Source organism: Malus sylvestris, chromosome 15 (genome assembly GCF_916048215.2).
Source record: "Malus sylvestris chromosome 15, drMalSylv7.2, whole genome shotgun sequence".
In the NCBI taxonomy this organism is placed as follows: Eukaryota; Viridiplantae; Streptophyta; class Magnoliopsida; order Rosales; family Rosaceae; genus Malus; species Malus sylvestris.
This window is the reverse complement of record NC_062274.1, coordinates 53,929,649-53,948,452: the sequence shown is the minus strand read 5'-3', so window position 1 is coordinate 53,948,452 and position 18,804 is coordinate 53,929,649.

Here is an 18,804-nt window from a genome sequence, read left to right as displayed (position 1 = left end):
TCTGTGTCAACGATCCGTAAAACTTTGTAAAGAGGTTCAAACACTTGGCACACATGTTCTGATTGAGTCCAAAATGCATGATCAAGCACTATACTTTCCACCATACGACCTGTATTTGAGCGGCTCAAATTGTGGTTGGCCCAATCGTCACTAGTGAATAGTTGCTTCAACCCTGCTTTCTTCTTGAGTATGCTGTCTAATGCAATATAGTTGGTGGCGAATCGAGTGGTAGCTGGACGAATAATTTCTCCTTTGTAAAATTCACGCATCTTTGCCAACAACCAACCGTGATTGTAAATATAATTTGTGATCGTTCTAGCTCTTTTGACCACAGTAGCAACATTCTCTCTCTTCCCCATTGCCTCAAACATGAGATCAATACAATGTGCTGCACATGATGTCCAAAACACATTATGATGCTTCATTAACTTTTTTCCAGCTTTGACAAATGCAGAACCGTTGTCGGTCACGACTTGGACAACATTATACTCTCTCACCTCCATGATTACATCCCTCAATAATTTGTAAATATACTTGTAATTCTTTATATGGTCTGAAGCATCAACAGACTTCAAAAAAATTGTCTTTCCCTTGGAGTATACCATGAAGTTGATGATAGACAATCTGGTCGGGCCGGTCCATCCGTCACACATGATTGTGCAACCATTAGTTTCCCACTTTGACCTCAACTTGTTAACATACTCGCCAATGTCTTTATACTCCATATCCAAATATTTGTTTCTTATCTCATAGGGAGTGGGAGGTTGTACTCCAACACCGGCCTGTTGACATCCCACTACCATATTTTTGAAATGATGTGATGATGCCTTCACAGCAGGGACATTTTCATAGATAAAGAACTTGCTAATTAGACGCCTCATTCCCTCCTTCACATTACCTCCAGTGAAATAACTCCAAACACTCTTTTGACATGCTTTGGATGACTTATATAAACTTGGGGCTATTGGTGGTGTTGGTTGTGATTCTCTAAGACTGCCTCCCCGTCTCATTTGTGCACCACCACTTGTCCCGGAACCTTGTTCTCTATTAGGAATTTTATGAAGGTGTTCTCTTTCCCATGCTGACTGTTTGGAGGCACGTAATGCTTGTTTCAAACTGCGTCGTTCTTTAGGTCCCATGTCATCATCACATTCGTCCTCATCGTCATCATCATCACTGTCAAGCTCTTGGCCATAGACTTCTCCCCGTAGCCCAGCTCGAATATTTTCCATTCCCTGTGTTATCTTTTCCTTCTGCTGTTTTTTATTTTTTAATAATGTGCTGATGAATGCCTTCACTTCTGGGGGGACATTATCGCATCGTTGGACATTTTTTGCTGGATCTAATCCACTAAGATGGTACTTAAGTCGTGTCACTCCGCCACTCTTCATTACCCGACCACAATATTTGCAAATTGTGCCATGTTTGTTTCCGTCTATTGGGTATCCATGTTCCCAAGCTGGATCACGTTTAGTAGCTCCACTGGACATCGTAAATGTACCTACATTTATTTTTCAGGAAAATTAGACAAATATTTTTTGGCCAAAAAATATAGTAGTGATGACGGTTATATAAGAGAACCTAAATAATAAAGTTATTCTACAGAATAATTAAATATGAAGTAAAGAAAATGATTGTAAAAATTTAAGTAATTAAAAAAATAATATGGAATAATAAAACCTAATATTAATGAATAATAATCCAATTTGATAAAAAAAATAATCCTAATATAAATGATGAATAATATTCCTTTTTGATAATAATCCTAATATAAATAATCCTACTATAAATGATGATAATTATGTTTCATGAAAATAATCCTAATATAAAACATAGTGATGAATAAAATTCCTTTTTGATAATAATCCAATTTAATAATAATCCACTTTAATAATAATCCAATTTAATGAATAATCCAATTTGATAATAAAAAAAACCTAATATTAATGAATAAAAATCCTATTTGATAAAAAAATAATCCTAATATAAAACATAGTGATGAATAATAATCCAATTTGATAATAATCTAATTTAATAATAATCCAATTTAATGAATAGTCCAATTTGATAATAAGCCAATTTAATGAATAATCCAATTTAATGAATAATAATCCAATTTGATAATAATCTAATTTAATGAATAATAATCCAATTTGATAATAAAAAAACCTAATATTAATGAATAATTATCCTATTTGATAATAAAACCTAATATTAATAAAATAATAAATAACATGAAACATATTAAAATTATCCTAGGGAATAATTATACAACATTACTTAATTACTTAAAAAAATTAACATGTAATTGTTAACATTACTTAACTACTTACAAAAATTAACATGCAAGTATTAATTACTTAAAAAAATTAACATACGAGTCCACACAAATTTATTTGTTGTTGTATAAATTACAATAATATAAATATAAGTTTGTAAACTTACCTTAAATATGGAACCCTTTGTGTTCAAGCTTTGGAATGGAGCTGGAATGGCTTTGAAAATGGTAAGGGAAATAAAATAATAAATAACATTAAACATATTAAAATTATCCTAGGGAATAATTATACAACATTATTTAATTACTTAAAAAAATTAACATGTAATTGTTAACATTACTTAATTACTTACAAAAATTAACATGCAAGTATTAATTACTTAAAAAAATTAACATACGAGTCCACACAAATTTATTTGTTGTTGTATAAATTACAATAATATAAATATAAGTTTGTAAACTTACCTTAAATATGGAACCCTTTGTGTTCAAGCTTTGGAATGGATCTGGAATGGCTTTGAAAATGGTAAGGGAAATAAAATAATAAATAACATTAAACATATTAAAATTATCCTAGGGAATAATTATACAACATTACTTAATTACTTAAAAAAAATTAACATGTAATTATTAACATTAATTAATTACTTACAAAAACTAACATGCAAGTATTAATTACTTAAAAAAATTAACATGTAATTGTTAACATTAATTAATTACTTACAAAACTAACATGCAAGTATTAATTACTTAAAAAAATTAACATGTAATTGTTAACATTACTTAATTACTTACAAAAACTAACATGCAAGTATTAATTACTTAAAAAAAATTAACATGTAATTGTTAACATTACTTAATTACTTACAAAAACTAACATGCAAGTATTAATTACTTAAAAAAATTAACATGTAATTGTTAACATTAATTAATTACTTACAAAAACTAACATGCAAGTATTAATTACTTAAAAAAATTAACATGTAATTGTTAACATTAATTAATTACTTACAAAAACTAACATGCAAGTATTAATTACTTAAAAAAATTAACATGTAATTGTTAACATTACTTAATTACTTACAAAAACTAACATGCAAGTATTAATTACTTAAAAAAATTAACATGTAATTGTTAACATTACTTAATTACTTACAAAAACTAACATGCAAGTATTAATTACTTAAAAAAATTAACATACGAGTTCACACAAATTTTTTTGTTGTTGTATAAATTATAAGAATATAAATATAAGTTTGTAAACTTACTTTAAATATGGAACCCTTTGTGTTCAAGCTCTGGAATGGATCTGGAATGACTTTGAAAGGGGTAAGGGAAATAAAATAATCGAAAAGGCTCTGAATGGCTATGATACTCGACCTTTTGAAAGTATGCAGCTTTGAAAGAATATCACAATGGCTCTGATACTCCACCTTTTAAAACAATATCGGCACACGGTTTTGAATGAAACCACCATCCATGGTCTGAAAAGAATACAAATTATAATTGTAAAAGTGGTATGAAATTGCCAAAATAATTGTAAAACTTGTCGGGAATACTGAGTGAGTCTGTCAATTGTCAAAATAATTGTAAAACTTGTCGGGAATACTGAGTGAGTCATGTGTCCTCCTGACAGGAGGAACCCACACACACACACACAAATGACACAACGCACGCAACCACACACGCACACAACGCACGCACACAAACATCACACACGCAGACCACGACCTCAGTCTCTCTCTCTCTCGATCCTTCTCGATCTCTCTTCTCCCTTCTCCCACACACACACACACACAGAGATCTCCGGTCTCTCTTCTCCCTTCTCCCAAACACATACACACACACAGATATCTTCGATCCCTCTTCTCCCTTCTCCCAAACATACACACACACACAGAGATCTCTCGATCTCTCTTCTCCATTCTCCGATCTCTCTTCTCCCTTCTCCGATCTCTCTTCTCCCTTCTCCCACACACACACACACACACAGAGATCTCTCGATCTTTCTTCTCCCTTCTCCGATCTCTCTTCTCCCTTCTCCCACACACACACACACACATACACAGATCTCTCGATCTCTTTTCTCCCTTCCCCTACACACACACCACGACCTTCTGCTCCTCAGTCCGACAATCTCGAATCCCTCTCGATATCTGGGTGTCACCGCCGTTGATCGTGGCTCTGGCGAAGTCAGAGTTGGTTCAGTCGTCTGTGGCGGTGCGCCGCTGAGCAAGGAGTTGGCTCAGTCATTTGGTTCGTCTTCGACTCGAAGAAAACAAGTTTTCAGGTGAGATTCCATTGAAACCCTAAACCCTAAACCGACATCACATATGTTGAATTGTTTATTACCTCTTGCATGCGTGAAATTTGAAGTTTATATGTGAAATTGAAGTTAAAAATCGTGTTTTTGCAAGGTTTTTGGGACGAAATCGGCTAGGGAATAGGCACACCGTCTCCGGCGTTCTTCTCTGACGTTCAGCTCGGAGTCTGATTGCACCGTTCAAAAAAATATCGCGATATTTCCAAAATATCGCGATATTATCGATAATATCGCGATATTTGGACGAAAACCATTCGGATACCAATTAAAATATCCATGTCCCAAAAAACCGATAATATCGGCGATATTTCGCCGATATTATCAGCATTTTCTTCCATGCTCTCTACTCATTCTCTCTCTCTGCCAGCATCCAGCTCCACCCCGTCCTTCCTCCACCTCGAGAAACCTTTTGCTCTCTGTCCTTCCGTCCTTTCTCTGAAAACTTTAAGTCCCCTCTCTCCCTTTTGTTTGTAATTTTAATATTTGTAAGATAATTTATAGGATTTGCGAAATTAGGTGAAATTAAGAATGTGAAATTAAGATTTGTGAAATTTTAAGATTGTAGGATTAAAAGTAGGATTTTATGATTTGTGAAATTTATATGAAAACATGGAAATTTGTGTAGGAAAATAGGGAAATTTGTAAAAAAAAAATGTAGAAACTTGAGCAATTTATGTGAAATTTGTAAAAAAAAAATGTAGGAACTTGTGAAACTTGTAGGACTAATGGTAGAGTTTTAGGATTTGTGAAATTTATATGAAATTTGTTGGAAATAGGGATATTTGTAAAAATTATACAAAAATTGGAAAATTTGTAAAATTTGTACAAATTTATAGGAAAATAGGGAAATTTGAAAATTGTAGAAATTTGAGAAATTTGTTTGAAAATAGGGAAATTTGTAAAAAAAAAATGTACAAATGTGAAATTATAGGAAATTTGTGAAATTTGTGAAAATTGTAGGAAATTTGTAAAATTTGAGAAATTTGTTGGAAATATGTGAACATTGTACAAATTATTATGTTTCGTCTTCATAGATGCCATCACAATTGATCACCAATGGTCGCCGCTCTACCTTCGCTTCGGGTTAGATTGACTCGACTACAGATACCTAACAGCCACTGCCGAGTTGGCAGCCGGCCTTGGTACATCTGATGCATCGTGGGTGCCTCGATCCATCAGGCGTGTTTACAATTGTAGACGACATGAGCCTATGGTATTCCCATCCCACCCTATTGACGTTGCGGAGGCCGATTTAGCGGCCATGCGATCGTAGGGAGATAGAGAACTCCTACTCAGGAAGAAGACCAAAGTATGGAGGATCTATATAGGCTTGGCCTCCAACCGGATCACCCGCTTATCGCGAAACAGGATCGTTGTCGATTACAGCCCACTTCATCAGCAAGCAAGCAAAAAGGTCAGCAGCTTGTTGACTCATGACATGGGTGCCACCATCTGCACCAAGTGCCCCATGCTCAACCCCTCATGGAAGAAGCTCTCCCTCAGGTGCATGACGATATGATGAGAAAGATTTCAGTGAAATTTTAATTTATGATATTTGAACTATTACTTATTATGTTTTTTTTTTAACTGTTACACTTGGTTTTTATTTTCTTTCTATTTCAGACCAACTTCTCCATTAATATAGAGTACCTAAGTACGAAAGAGTACATAAACCGATTGTGGGCTAAGCGGAGAGTGAAAGTACGAGCTGCATATATACTACAAGACTTATGCTCCTGCTAAAGCTCATACAGATCCACCCTCGAAGTTTAAGGAGAGATTGACAAGTGAGAGTGGTTGTGCGGTCATTTATGTAAGTATTCCGTTCAAAGTTTTAATTTCAAAATTCATTAAGCTTACAAATTTTGAAATTATGATCAATAATCTTAATTGGTTTCTCTTTTTTTTTTTAGGCTTCTATGTCGCAGAAAAATGTCGAGTTCTTCGTTATGGGACCATGATTTTCCAGGCCAGGAGTAAAACTGATCCGAATATAGTTACCTAAGAAGTTTGGTCATGTACTCACTAGCTCCAAGTAGAGATGTACTAGATGGAGTAGATGTGCCACTATAACTCTACTCCGGGGCACTAGGCAGAGTTCTAGTGACTCTGCTAGATGACCATGATTGTTTCGCAAGACATGTGATCTGATCTGAATATAAATACAATCAGATCCTATAAGTCTTTGAGTTCCTACAACCAAGTAGTTGGTTGCGCTGCAAGTAGTCACAACTCCTAAAAGCATGCAATATCTACTTTAAGATATCCTCTAGGATTCTCCCGGCTTAGAACAAGGATTCTATCCTAAAAAGGTTTCCCTTCCACGATTTAAATACACACATCTAGGGTTCATATATAGTAATGCAATCTAACCACTTGAATTCTCTTGCCTATTGCTTGAGTCTAAAATCATTCACTAAGTTAATCGTCGGAGAACCTTTGGTTGGTACACCCCCTCCCCGGGTCCTAGGCTTGTTCACAGTTGTTTCACTATTTTGTAGGTTGCTCGGATTTGCGCTTAACCACCGCTCACGAAGGTATGTGAATTTGGTTCTAACACTCGCCAACCTCTGCTAAAAGCAACCAAACACGCCAATTGACGAACTAACACCTGATCCTAAGGTCTCTCTAAAGTTGTTGATGGACAGGGTTAGGCAACGGAAAGGCAAAGAACTCCAAGGTTTAAGGGCGAGTAGGGTACGAGACCTCGGGGGATCTTCTTCATCCAGTTGTCATACTACAAGCGAGACATCTTCAAGACTATAGTAGTTGGAGATTGAGCTAGCAGTCATGTGCTACCGAGAAAAAAAAAGCGCCAATAAGAAGAAGCTAAGGAAGTAGCCGTCTACCAACGAAAGAAGGGCCTTTTGCAGTACATTGCTGGGATAGCCCAACCAATGTTAGCCTCTGACATTCACCTTCCCGATCTTCCGAGCGACCTTTAACCGCCATTCCACCAGCCACCTTAGTAGTTGTAGTTAGTTTAACATTTTTTTACATACAATTGTAAGAATATTTTATTTTAATATAATTAAATAAATTTCTTTAATATTGTATTTATTGTAGCTTTTTAAATTATCATAATTAGATTAAACCTTAAATCCTAAATGGTTTAGGGATTGACCCCCAAATATTGTTTTAATTTTGAATTTTTACAAATATCTAAACACTTTGAATGGTAAATACATTGGTTGAGCATGTATTGTATCTTTTTTTTTCTTTAAATTCATTGTTTGACGAATATTTCATAGGGAAAAATTAGAGGCAATAAAAACGTATTTGGCTCGACAAATTTGTTTCGTTCGGAAAGAGTTAGGTTTTTTTATTTTTTTTATTTTTTTATTTTTTGTGTTTGCATTTTTATATGCAGATTGTTGCAAGACTTCAAAACAAGTTTCCTACATGTGATAAGCACATGCCTACAACACGCCATGAAGTGGGGGTATTTGTAGACATGTAAATTTCGTTGTATGCAAATGATACATCACAAGGCTCCACGTGGCATATGACTCATCACAAATGGACAAGTCATCAATGACATGTGGCACAAATCAAGCAAAGGAAGCCCAAAAACATTTCTAAAATGCGGCAAAGGGGAAGAAATCTCCTAAAGTCAGCAAAGGGCCCAAATTGCTCCCTAAACCAGAAAGAAAGCTAAAGCATCTTCACAAAAACAAGCAAGAATTGAAGATTGCTCACAAAATAGGCAAGAAAGCCCTATAATTCGGCCAAGCAAGGGAAAGTGATTGAAAACAAGACACAAAACATGCCTAAATTCTCCCATGGACGAATCAAGACACAAATTAAAGCCAAATCCACCCAAAGGCATGGCATTGGAAGTTTATAAATATGAGGTCCCAGGACAAACAAAGGGTTGACAATTTCTACATTCAAGGCTAAAATTCTCAGAAAAGGAGAACCTCTGCCAAATCTTTGAAGACTAATACGCTGCCAAAGCTCTCTTCGAAGAATGCATAACCAAAGCTAAAGCTTTCATTTGACCGAAGCTGAAGCACTCCCTTGAAGAATCAACAAGCACTTGTATCGATGCCTTCAAGTTGCAAGCTCAAAACGTGTAACGACGTTCGATTCAAGATCAAGTCGCCATGACTCTTGAATCAACAAATTCCTACATCAAATCTACCTTTGCCACATCCCTAAACCTGAGGTGAAGACCATCCACACATTGTTTCAAGCTCAAAATTTAAAGCAATCGTTTAACCGTTCATCCGAGATCAAGTCATCGCGACCCTTGGATCAACAATCAACCATCTACATCAAATTTGAAGACTGAATCAGAGTAAAATTGTAAACAGAGATTGTAACCCTACAAATTCATTAATACAAATCTACTTTGTACACATGTTCTCGTTTCATTCCTTACAGAATTTTCATGTTTACACATTAATTGATAACAAAAACAATTTAATTTCAAATAACTATGAAAATGTACGTACAACAAGGAAAAAAAATTAAGTACGAATGTTAAAAAAAATAAATAAAAAAAAACTACAAAACGAAATCAACACTATCAAGTCCATCGGTCGGTTGTGTTAGGTCAAGGGCCTGGGAGGTTGAAGGTGTATGAGTAAGAGGTGTGTAGCGGCAGGGATGTTGAAGCCAGACATCTAAAGCGTGGAGATGATTTTGGCCATCCTAGACTCCTGGGCAGCAATATAAGCATTCTGGGTGGCGATGTTGGCAATATGGGTTGCAAGGTGGTCATTTTGGGCCGTCACCTGCTACTGGAGTTCCGTTACTTGCTCTGTCAAAGATGTGACCTATCCCGAGGTTGAGGTGGAAGAAGAGGCTCCCATCTTACTATGACGGGCATTTTATATGCCCTAATACACCTTCCCTAGCCTAGGACGGAGTTTTCTGGTACAAGGTGTCTGTCATGATATGAAGACTTGCATCTTAGGGGAGGAAAAGACACCTCCTCAATTGGGGTGTCAGGGGGGAGCTGGGAAGCTAACTCCTTAAGGACAGTCTGGCTCTTCTCCACCATAGTAGCTTGTAATTATAAAAAACACGTTAATTAGTACTTGTATAACATTTATTTAAAATGAATAATAATTATAAATTTAAGAATTACAAAAACTTACATGGACCTCCTTCGTCAACTCATCCCCAGTCCACACATACACCTCCTTGAACGTATCAACCTCAGGAAACTTCGACCATGTCTGAATTAAAAAACAAGAACAAAATTTTTATTAGTTCTATAATAGAGAGTAAATCTAATAATTTTTTTTAATAAATGTGTTTACTTGACGTAGCTCCTCCATCCTATAGGAGAAGCGTCAAAAGCCAAAGCCGAAGTGGTGGAGAAGTTTCTTCTTCAACCTATTTATTACGTTGGCCATGTATCTTTTCTGTTAAAAAGAAACAAACCATTTTAGTCTCGATATTATTTACAAATTATTCAAATAAATTAATAAACATATTAAATTATTAATAAAATATTATTAACATAAAATAATATATATAATTCACTTATGAGGTATTTTTCGTCCTGAAAATGAGTGTAGAGCCACACCCAATCTTCAAGGTGTTTCAGCAACTCCATGGGGCACCCCTATTGTAGAGCGACAACAAGATCCTCCTATGTCTCGAAATGCTTTTGGAGGTCGCTCTTCCATTGAGTGAATCGACCTGTGAAAAACTCTTGTATGTACTTGGATTGATTCACATCGAGATCCTAGAGATCATAGTGATGCTGCAAATAGGAAAAATATTAATGAAGTTAAAATTTATTAATTATCACTACTTTATTAAAAATTTAATAACAAAAATCTACAATCGGTACCAATAACTCATGAAGAACGGAGGCCTTGGTCTTTATCCTTACGGCTCTCCAAGACTCCCGCTGCATTGGGCAGTGGTGACACACAACAAAGCCAATGTCACCCACCAAGCAGTTGTGCTGCTTCTTTGTTGTTAGCCACCCGATGTCATCCATCCCACGTGATCTTGATCAGCTCTTATGTGGTGCGCGTGTGCCGTGCCTATGAGTCTGCATGGCCCCTAGTGTTTTTACGAGCTGCAAAAGCAAATAAGTGAGTGTTAGAACAAACTAAATAATCTACGAAAAATTGGCCAGAAATTCCTTTAAAAGTATAACATTTCCCAAAACCTTCAAACAATAAGACAACAACAATTCACACATAAAGGGAACAATTCACATATCAAACCAATAAAAATGATTAAATTTAATAGTTGAAACTAAATAGTTAGGACCTATCTCAAATCCCTCTCCATCTTCGGTGGAAGCTATTGTAGACTCCTCTTGCTCCTCGCCACTCCAGGGCTGTCAATGAGACCAACAAACGCTCACTAATGGATGAGTCACTGAAGAAGCCGATGACTCCAACATAGAAGGCATCGGGGGCTTGGGCGGAGGTGACGAAGACCTCGATGTCAGGGCAAGTGCCGGTGGAGTGTTGGCAGCAGTAGTAGTAGATGGGCGAGGTGTCGGAGGGGACCTACTTACTGACCGATGCTGCCTAATCAACTGCGAAATCTACAAAAACTAATTGAATGACAAACATTTAAAATAAATTTTAAAAATTGAACCCTAAAATTATGAATTTAACACTAAACTTATAAAATTAACCCGTTACTTATAAAATCAACCCTAAAATTATAAGATTAGCACTAAAATTATACCTACAACTAAAATCTTAATCCTAAAACTAGCAAATTAAACTAAAATGCTAAACCTAGGATTTAAAAGTTAGCATATTAACAAAGGAAACTAATTTAACAAATTAATCCTAATAAGTAATACTTAATCCAACTTATAAAATTAACCGTAAACCCTAATGTTATATATAATCCTAAAAATATAAAATAATCCTAACACTAATATGTTAATCCTAACATTATCAAATAAACCCTAAAGTTACAAAATTAAAACAAAAAATTATCAAGTTAACCGCAAAATTATAAAGTTAACAAATTAAGAAACTGAAGTAATTTAAAATGTTAACATAGTAACAAATTGAAATTTTTCCAAATTAAACGTAATTTGCAAAAAATTAAGAAAATTAACAAACTAAACCCTACCCAACCCCCACCCCACACCACTGCCCCCCACCACCCATCCCTAATCCCCACCCCGAGCCTTAATCCCCAAATTGCCAAAATCCCCAATTTCTAAAATCCCTAAACCCCCAATTTAAAAAATCCCTAAATCTCTAAATTGACAAAAACCCCAAATCCCCAAATTGACAAAATCCTTAACCCCCAACGCCTAATTCCCTAAATACCTAATTAATCCACAATTAACATAACACAAATTTTGCGCTTAGAGAGGTGAGAGAGAGTTCGAGGGGGAGAGAGAGTTGAGAGAGAGAGGTGAGTTTGAGGGAGGGAGGTGAGTTCAAGAGGAAGTGAGAGTTTCTGGAAAATGAGAGAAAGAGAAGCCCTCTGTAACTCTTAATACGATACACTTTACCCGAGGAAGGTGTTTGTCGTGTAAAGTCAACATCCGTCATGCTTATTTAAACAATTTTCTAAAACCCACCCAAATTTTGGTAAATTTTGAAGAACCTTGAGAAGTGTTTCTGCACCAATTTTGAAGAACCCAAATTTTGGTAAATTGTGTTGCCGAAGTGTTTCTGCACCAATTTATGTCGAAGTTTCGAGGAGTTGGTCAGCAAAGTTGTCATCATCGTCATCGTCAGCTGGATCTCAGTCTGAAATATCATACACCTTTCTAAGATCAATCTTCTAAAGAACTTTCCATCTCCTCTCAACCTTTGGGTCATCGATGTAGAAAATTTGGTTAGCCATCGTTGTCAAAATATACAGGTCTTCACTATACCAACATCGGTTAGTGTTCACCGACAGTAAATCATTGTCCCGCTGAACACTCTCATTCCTACAAAGGTCTATATCGAACCAATGACACTTAAAAATGATGACTTGGCAACGATCTTGTAAAGCAATTGCACAACACTTATTAGTTTGCCATAGAAATCAATGTCTACAATATCCCCGTTCCTGGTACATGTCCCCTGCTGTTTTGAGTACACAGCTTGTCATCGTAATTAACTCCTACTTTATGTCGTTTACATGACATCCTGACTACAGTTCCACACTTAGAGTTCGATAGCCAAATTGTATAATTCCTCAGTGTACATGGGGAATTGGTTTCCGTCAATTTCTTCAACTAATTTATAACAAACATTCAACATGTTGGTTTTACCAAAATTTAAAAAAAAAAAGTGACATGGTATTATATTTTTCAAAATAACCTTAAAGAAAAACCTAAACAACTTACTTGTTCATGAAACCAACGAGGAAACAATTCACGGTACTTCACAGCATATAAATGCAAAGGATGTTCCCACTTCATCAACTCTTCATGCTCGTCCAGGTACTCCATTATCTTGTCACGATTATTAAGTACAAACCAATAGGCTACCTGCATGTCCCTTTCGATGAACGAATAACCTCGTACTGGTTCACCTGCTATTTGGGCAAAAACCAAAAGTTTTTCCTTTCGCACACCACCGTCATTATTGCACTATGGTCGATTGAACGTCATCTCAGCATCTTGTAGGTACATAGCACAAAAATTTTCATTCAAGCTTCACCCTATTCTTTACACTTTTCTTTAACTCACCAAGTAGTCTGCAAAAATAAAATTGTTATGATTCAGATAAGTTAAATCATCAATCGATCTATAATTAATAAATGACTAAGGATATTATACCTTTCTATTGCAAACTTCAATCGATAACTGACGGGCCTGGCAAGTGAATCATCAAGTGAATCATGCTTGTAAAGAAAGATGGAGGAAATATTTGTTCAAACTTGCATAGGAATTCGACAATGTCAGCGTGTAACTATTGAACATTGGACTTTCGCAACTCCTAGAAGATAATTGAGAAAAAAATTCTCGCCAACAACATAATCAGCTTCACCACATCTTCTAGTAAGAGGTATCGAATACCAACCGGGAGCAGGCGTTGCAATATGACATGACAATCGTGACTCTTCAATCCAAAAAATTTGCTACTGTCGATGTTTGCTCATCGGCCAATATTTGAAACATACCCATCTGAAAACTTTACGAAGGATAAAAAGTTTAAAAATTCTTTCCGTTTTTCTAGTTTTACCGCAAAAGATGATAGACCCTTTCTGGCTATCTCACCTTCCTTCGTCATCCATAAACGTGGCTCTCTTCCCATTCGCTCTAAATCGATGCGAGCTTTGATCGTGTCTTTCATTTTTATCCTCAACGTTTAATATGGTTCCAACCAGTGTATCAATCACGTTCTTCTTAACATGCATAACACCGAGGTTGTGACGCAGTTTTAATTTAGACCAGTACGATAACTCAACAACATACTCTTGTGTGTCCAATTTATATGGGTGTCTGGTCTGGTCTTAATTACCAATTTGCCAAACGAACCAAATTCCAAACGATTCAACCATGCCAAAATATTATCTCCGGACCATTCTCTATGTCTTGGTTGAATCTATGTTTCATTGAAGAATGATGTCTCATTCTATCACCACTCGTGGTTCCACAGCAACCATATATGATGCCCTTGGTAACAAACTTTCCCCGCATTCCAAGAAGACGTTGCATCCTCCTTGCAAACTAGGCATGCTAAAGAACCCTTAATACTCCACCCGAACATCATAGCATATGTGGGAAAATCATTTATAGTCCACATCATTGTTGCTCATAAGGTGAACATCTGCCCAGTTGCTTTAACATATGTCAAAACTTCGTTTTCCTATAAATCTTTCAACTCATCGACCAACAGCCGCAAATAAACATTGATAAATTTACTCGGATCCTCAGTTATCAACATAGTCATCATCATATATTATTTCTTCATGCATTTCCAAGGCAGCAAATTATACGAAATTACAAAGATTGGCCAAATGTTACGATTTTGGTTTAGAACACCGAACATATTAAATCCATATGTGGCAAGTCCCAATCCTACGTATGCGCCTCTTGAGCAAAATCGGGGTACAACCAATCAAAATATTTCCATGCCTCGCCATCAGCAGGATGCCTTATCAAATCGTCATTTACCCGTCTGTCCTTATGCCATCTCATGTTGCTAGCAGTATGTGTCAACATATACAAATGTTGAAGCCTAGGCTTTAGTGGAAGATAACGCATAACTTTTTTTTGAAATCTTCATCGTTTTATTTTGAGCTGTCATTTTAAACCTCGACTCTTTGCATACAAGGCATTGATCAAGCACTTTATTCTCCTTATAGAACAATATACAATTATTTTTGCACACGTGAATTTTTTCATAGACCAATTCCACACCATTCAACACCTTCTTCACATTTTTATGATCTTTAGGCAAGCAATTGTCCTTTGGAAGCATCATCTAGAAAAGTACCAAAAAAATAATCAAAGCACTAGTTCAGCATACGAAAGTTTATTTTGTCATGCATCAACTCCACAATAGTTGTTAGTACCGAAAAGTCATTGCAAATAGGGGTATAATTTTTGTTTGGCATTTTTTAATGGTTTTTCATAATTTTCGAATGCTCCATTATCCATGATTGGGGAGACGTCATATCCCCCTTCCTAATCCAAATTTGTCAAGGAGTTTGGAAAAGCATCATCTAAGATATCCCTAATTTGTTTGTTTGGATCCACATAAGATTTGACAACTGATCGGGTCACGTATGAAGATGAAGCATGTACCAATCATTCCCCATGATGATTCTAAGTAGTATACGTCTCTATCATACCATGTCTTACTAAATGGTATTGAACATTTTCATAATACTCAACCACTGAATTGTTACATTTCCTACACAGACACCATGTAACCCTAGGTCGTGTGCCATTGCGAAATCAATAAATAGATTTATTTCATCTAGGTATTCGTCTGCACATTTGTTAGATTTTGTATCCACTGTATCGCCTACTAAAAAAATAAAATAACAATTATAACATGTCACTTTATGCCTCCGGTAAGGGTCATATCCCAATTAGGGATGCACACCTATGTGTCGTATTTTACGACTCTATCATATCAGATTTCGACGTCCGAAAATTTGGCAGCATATCCCTGTAGTTCTTCAAGTGCAGCACGTACGTACTAATTACAGTCGTAGCACTTGAAGAACACAAAGACATGCTACCAAATTTCTCACTATCAAAATCTAATCCGTGCACCGCAAACTACAACACATAATTATGCATTCCCAAACTGTCTAAATAATGGGACCATTCAAGGATTAATTGGACCGCAGTCGTGCTTTCGCATCCATGCGCGAAATCAAACTAATTCTTAAACGAGAATATAAGTTTTCATGACAAAAAAAACATTTTTTATACAACTCGTACAAAAATGTTTGCATACAAATAAATATATCACATAAATGCTAAAAAAAATAAATTAACTACAATTAATGTTAATGAAATAGTTGAAGAAAATATACCTCCTAATTCATTCCTCAATGATAGTTGTATAAAAAAAAAACCTTATACACAACAAATTTATGTTTGTTAGTTTCATTAAAAAAATATTCAAAAAAAAATTGCTTGCCAAATGATATAGGTGATGAGTAGTGGGAGAACAAGAGGCGGTGAGCTAAGGGAGAGGAGAGACAATGAGCTGAGGGAGTAGAGATGCAGAGTTGCAATGAATTTGTAGTTTCTGTCTCTCTACGTTTGAGAAACTAAATTAAAAGGTCATCCTTAGCGCCAAATATGTGCTCCTTTACCGCATTTTTACCTCAACCTTGTGCGACGAACATGTAGCTGCGTAAAACATATGCATTCCCACATTTTGGCACTGCGCCAACTCGATGATCATTCCTCATGTTTTCAGATAACCTTTGCGCGACTATTTCGTTTCTTCGTCATGCTATTATAACGACAAAATTCGACATTTGTCGCGCAAACCGGTTTTGAATGGCCGATTGAATTTCGTCGCACAACAATTAATTTTGTTTTTTTTTCCTTATTTAAAAATATTTATTTTTCATTCATTAATTTATTCATTTTAAACCACATAAATATTTAATAAAGACATTAAGAAACCGAACCAAAATAAATCAACAAAATTTTAAATTAAAGCATTCATGCATATTTAATTAATATAATCATTTATTACAACTTTATTTCATTCAACAAAATATTAAGGGCATATTAAAAAGTACCGTTCATAAATAAAAAATTAAAAGTCAAATGTCATTATTTTTTTTAAATGTCATTATTTAATTAATCATAAAATAAAATAAAAAACAACAATTATATTCTGCCATTGTGGTTCAGGTATTTGGTGCAGTTCTGTCTCATGTTCAGCATCAAACTTCCACTCCCAGAAAGAGAACTTGAATATGTTGTCAATGCACTTCATTAGATTTGGTCACTTTTGTCAATGTCCGTAATGCAAAAACTAATAAATTATAAATCTCACTAATATATTAATTTAACGAACATAATTATTATTTAACTAATTAATTAACATGTACTTCTAACTCATCAATCAAGTGCGTCTTTCTCCTCAGGGACGGCTCTCCAAGACTCTCAATCCACACCACACTTGTCAAACATTAATACCCCAATGTTGCACGTAAACCTGGTGCGCATATCCAACTTCTGAACTCCATTAAATTCTTCGGAAGTGATTTGGTAGCGGCTCCCACCAAAAGTATATCAGACGCGGGGCACAACTCTCTTCTTTTTTGTGTCTACCAACAAAATATAAATTTAAAATAGTAAAGCAAAATATGTACTTTATACAAAACACAAAATTTAGTATGTATGACCCTTTCCAAAAAATTCACCCTCGATTCTAGGGGTGGGTGCGGTTCGGTTTGGTGCAGTTTTAAGTGAAACCAAAACCAAAACCGCAAGTTTTTGCGGTTTGGTTCGGTGTGGTTTTGAGGCTAAAACCGAAATAAAATCAAACCATTTGGTTCGGTTCGGTTTGGTTTTAAACGGTTTTGGTTTGGTTTCATTGTTTGAAAAAAACTATTATGGTTACCTAGTTGTATCTCATTTCGTCCAATTCAATAAAAAAGTTTTGGTATTTGAACTTTTGACATTAAAAAACAAGTCCTTCGATAGCCCAAGTGCCACCATCGTACTTAAATTCAAATAACAGCTAGAATTGTAATCCGGAAAAAAGTAAAGCATTTCCAAAATGAATTGTGAAGAATAGGGACAACAAAATTGCATATTTAAAGGAAGTTTGGGGACCTTAAGCTTCGTCACGCAAAACCCTGCACTAAATATTGTATTGATTCCTCTAATTCAAAAGCATTGATTCCTCTGACTTAGAAAACTGACCGTCTGGCGTAAATGTTGACACTTGTTCGTCGCGCATTGTTTGATGCCAATAAAGGGCTTACCCCCAGTTTTTGCCAAGCGTGACGGGGTGGTTTATTCATCATGCAATGCTCATTTGCGCGACAAAACCTTCTGTCTCGCTATGTGCAACAGTGGCTTAGTTTCATCACGCAAAACACTATTGCGTGATGATTTTTTCTCCGTCGCATAAAGTGCACAAATGATTTTTTTTCGACTAGTGTAAGCACACCCAACCACTTATCAACCCAAAGAGAGATACTATGTCCATTCTCAATCACCCAAGGATAATTTTGAAACAAAATATGGAGAATGGAGTTTACGCTAGGCCATATAGATGATATCTTGTAGCTAGAAGAGCAAAAATGACCATGTAGCTGAAACCGCTCTTGAATAGACGCTTCATGGAGAATCAGAGATGAGAACAATCCATCCAAGCTTTAAAAGAGACGTATCATTTTGAGAGGGAAGATATCGTGAGCCCAAACAACTCTCCTTTTTCGATGCACAAACTTGAGACTAAGAAGCTGTTACAATCTATTTTGTCATCACTTCACCTGACCAAAAGAAGTTACAAGCATAGCACAAAAGAGACTTCAACAAGGAAAATGCCATTGGTAAACAAAAAAGCTATGCAAAAGCATGCTCAGAAAAATTGATTGAGTTAGCTGAACTCTGCCTGCCATTGATAAAAGTTTCCCCTTCCAACCTGCTAACTTAACATTAGCTTACTTAGTTTGGCTTTGTATAACTTACTATATCTCACCCAATTCCCCCCCCCCCTTCTTATTCTTGATTCCAAACACAAAGGCAAAGAATAGTGTGAATCTTACGAATATTGTGAAGGGGTCAAAATGATTAATTATTAAGCTCTTTATTAACACTACT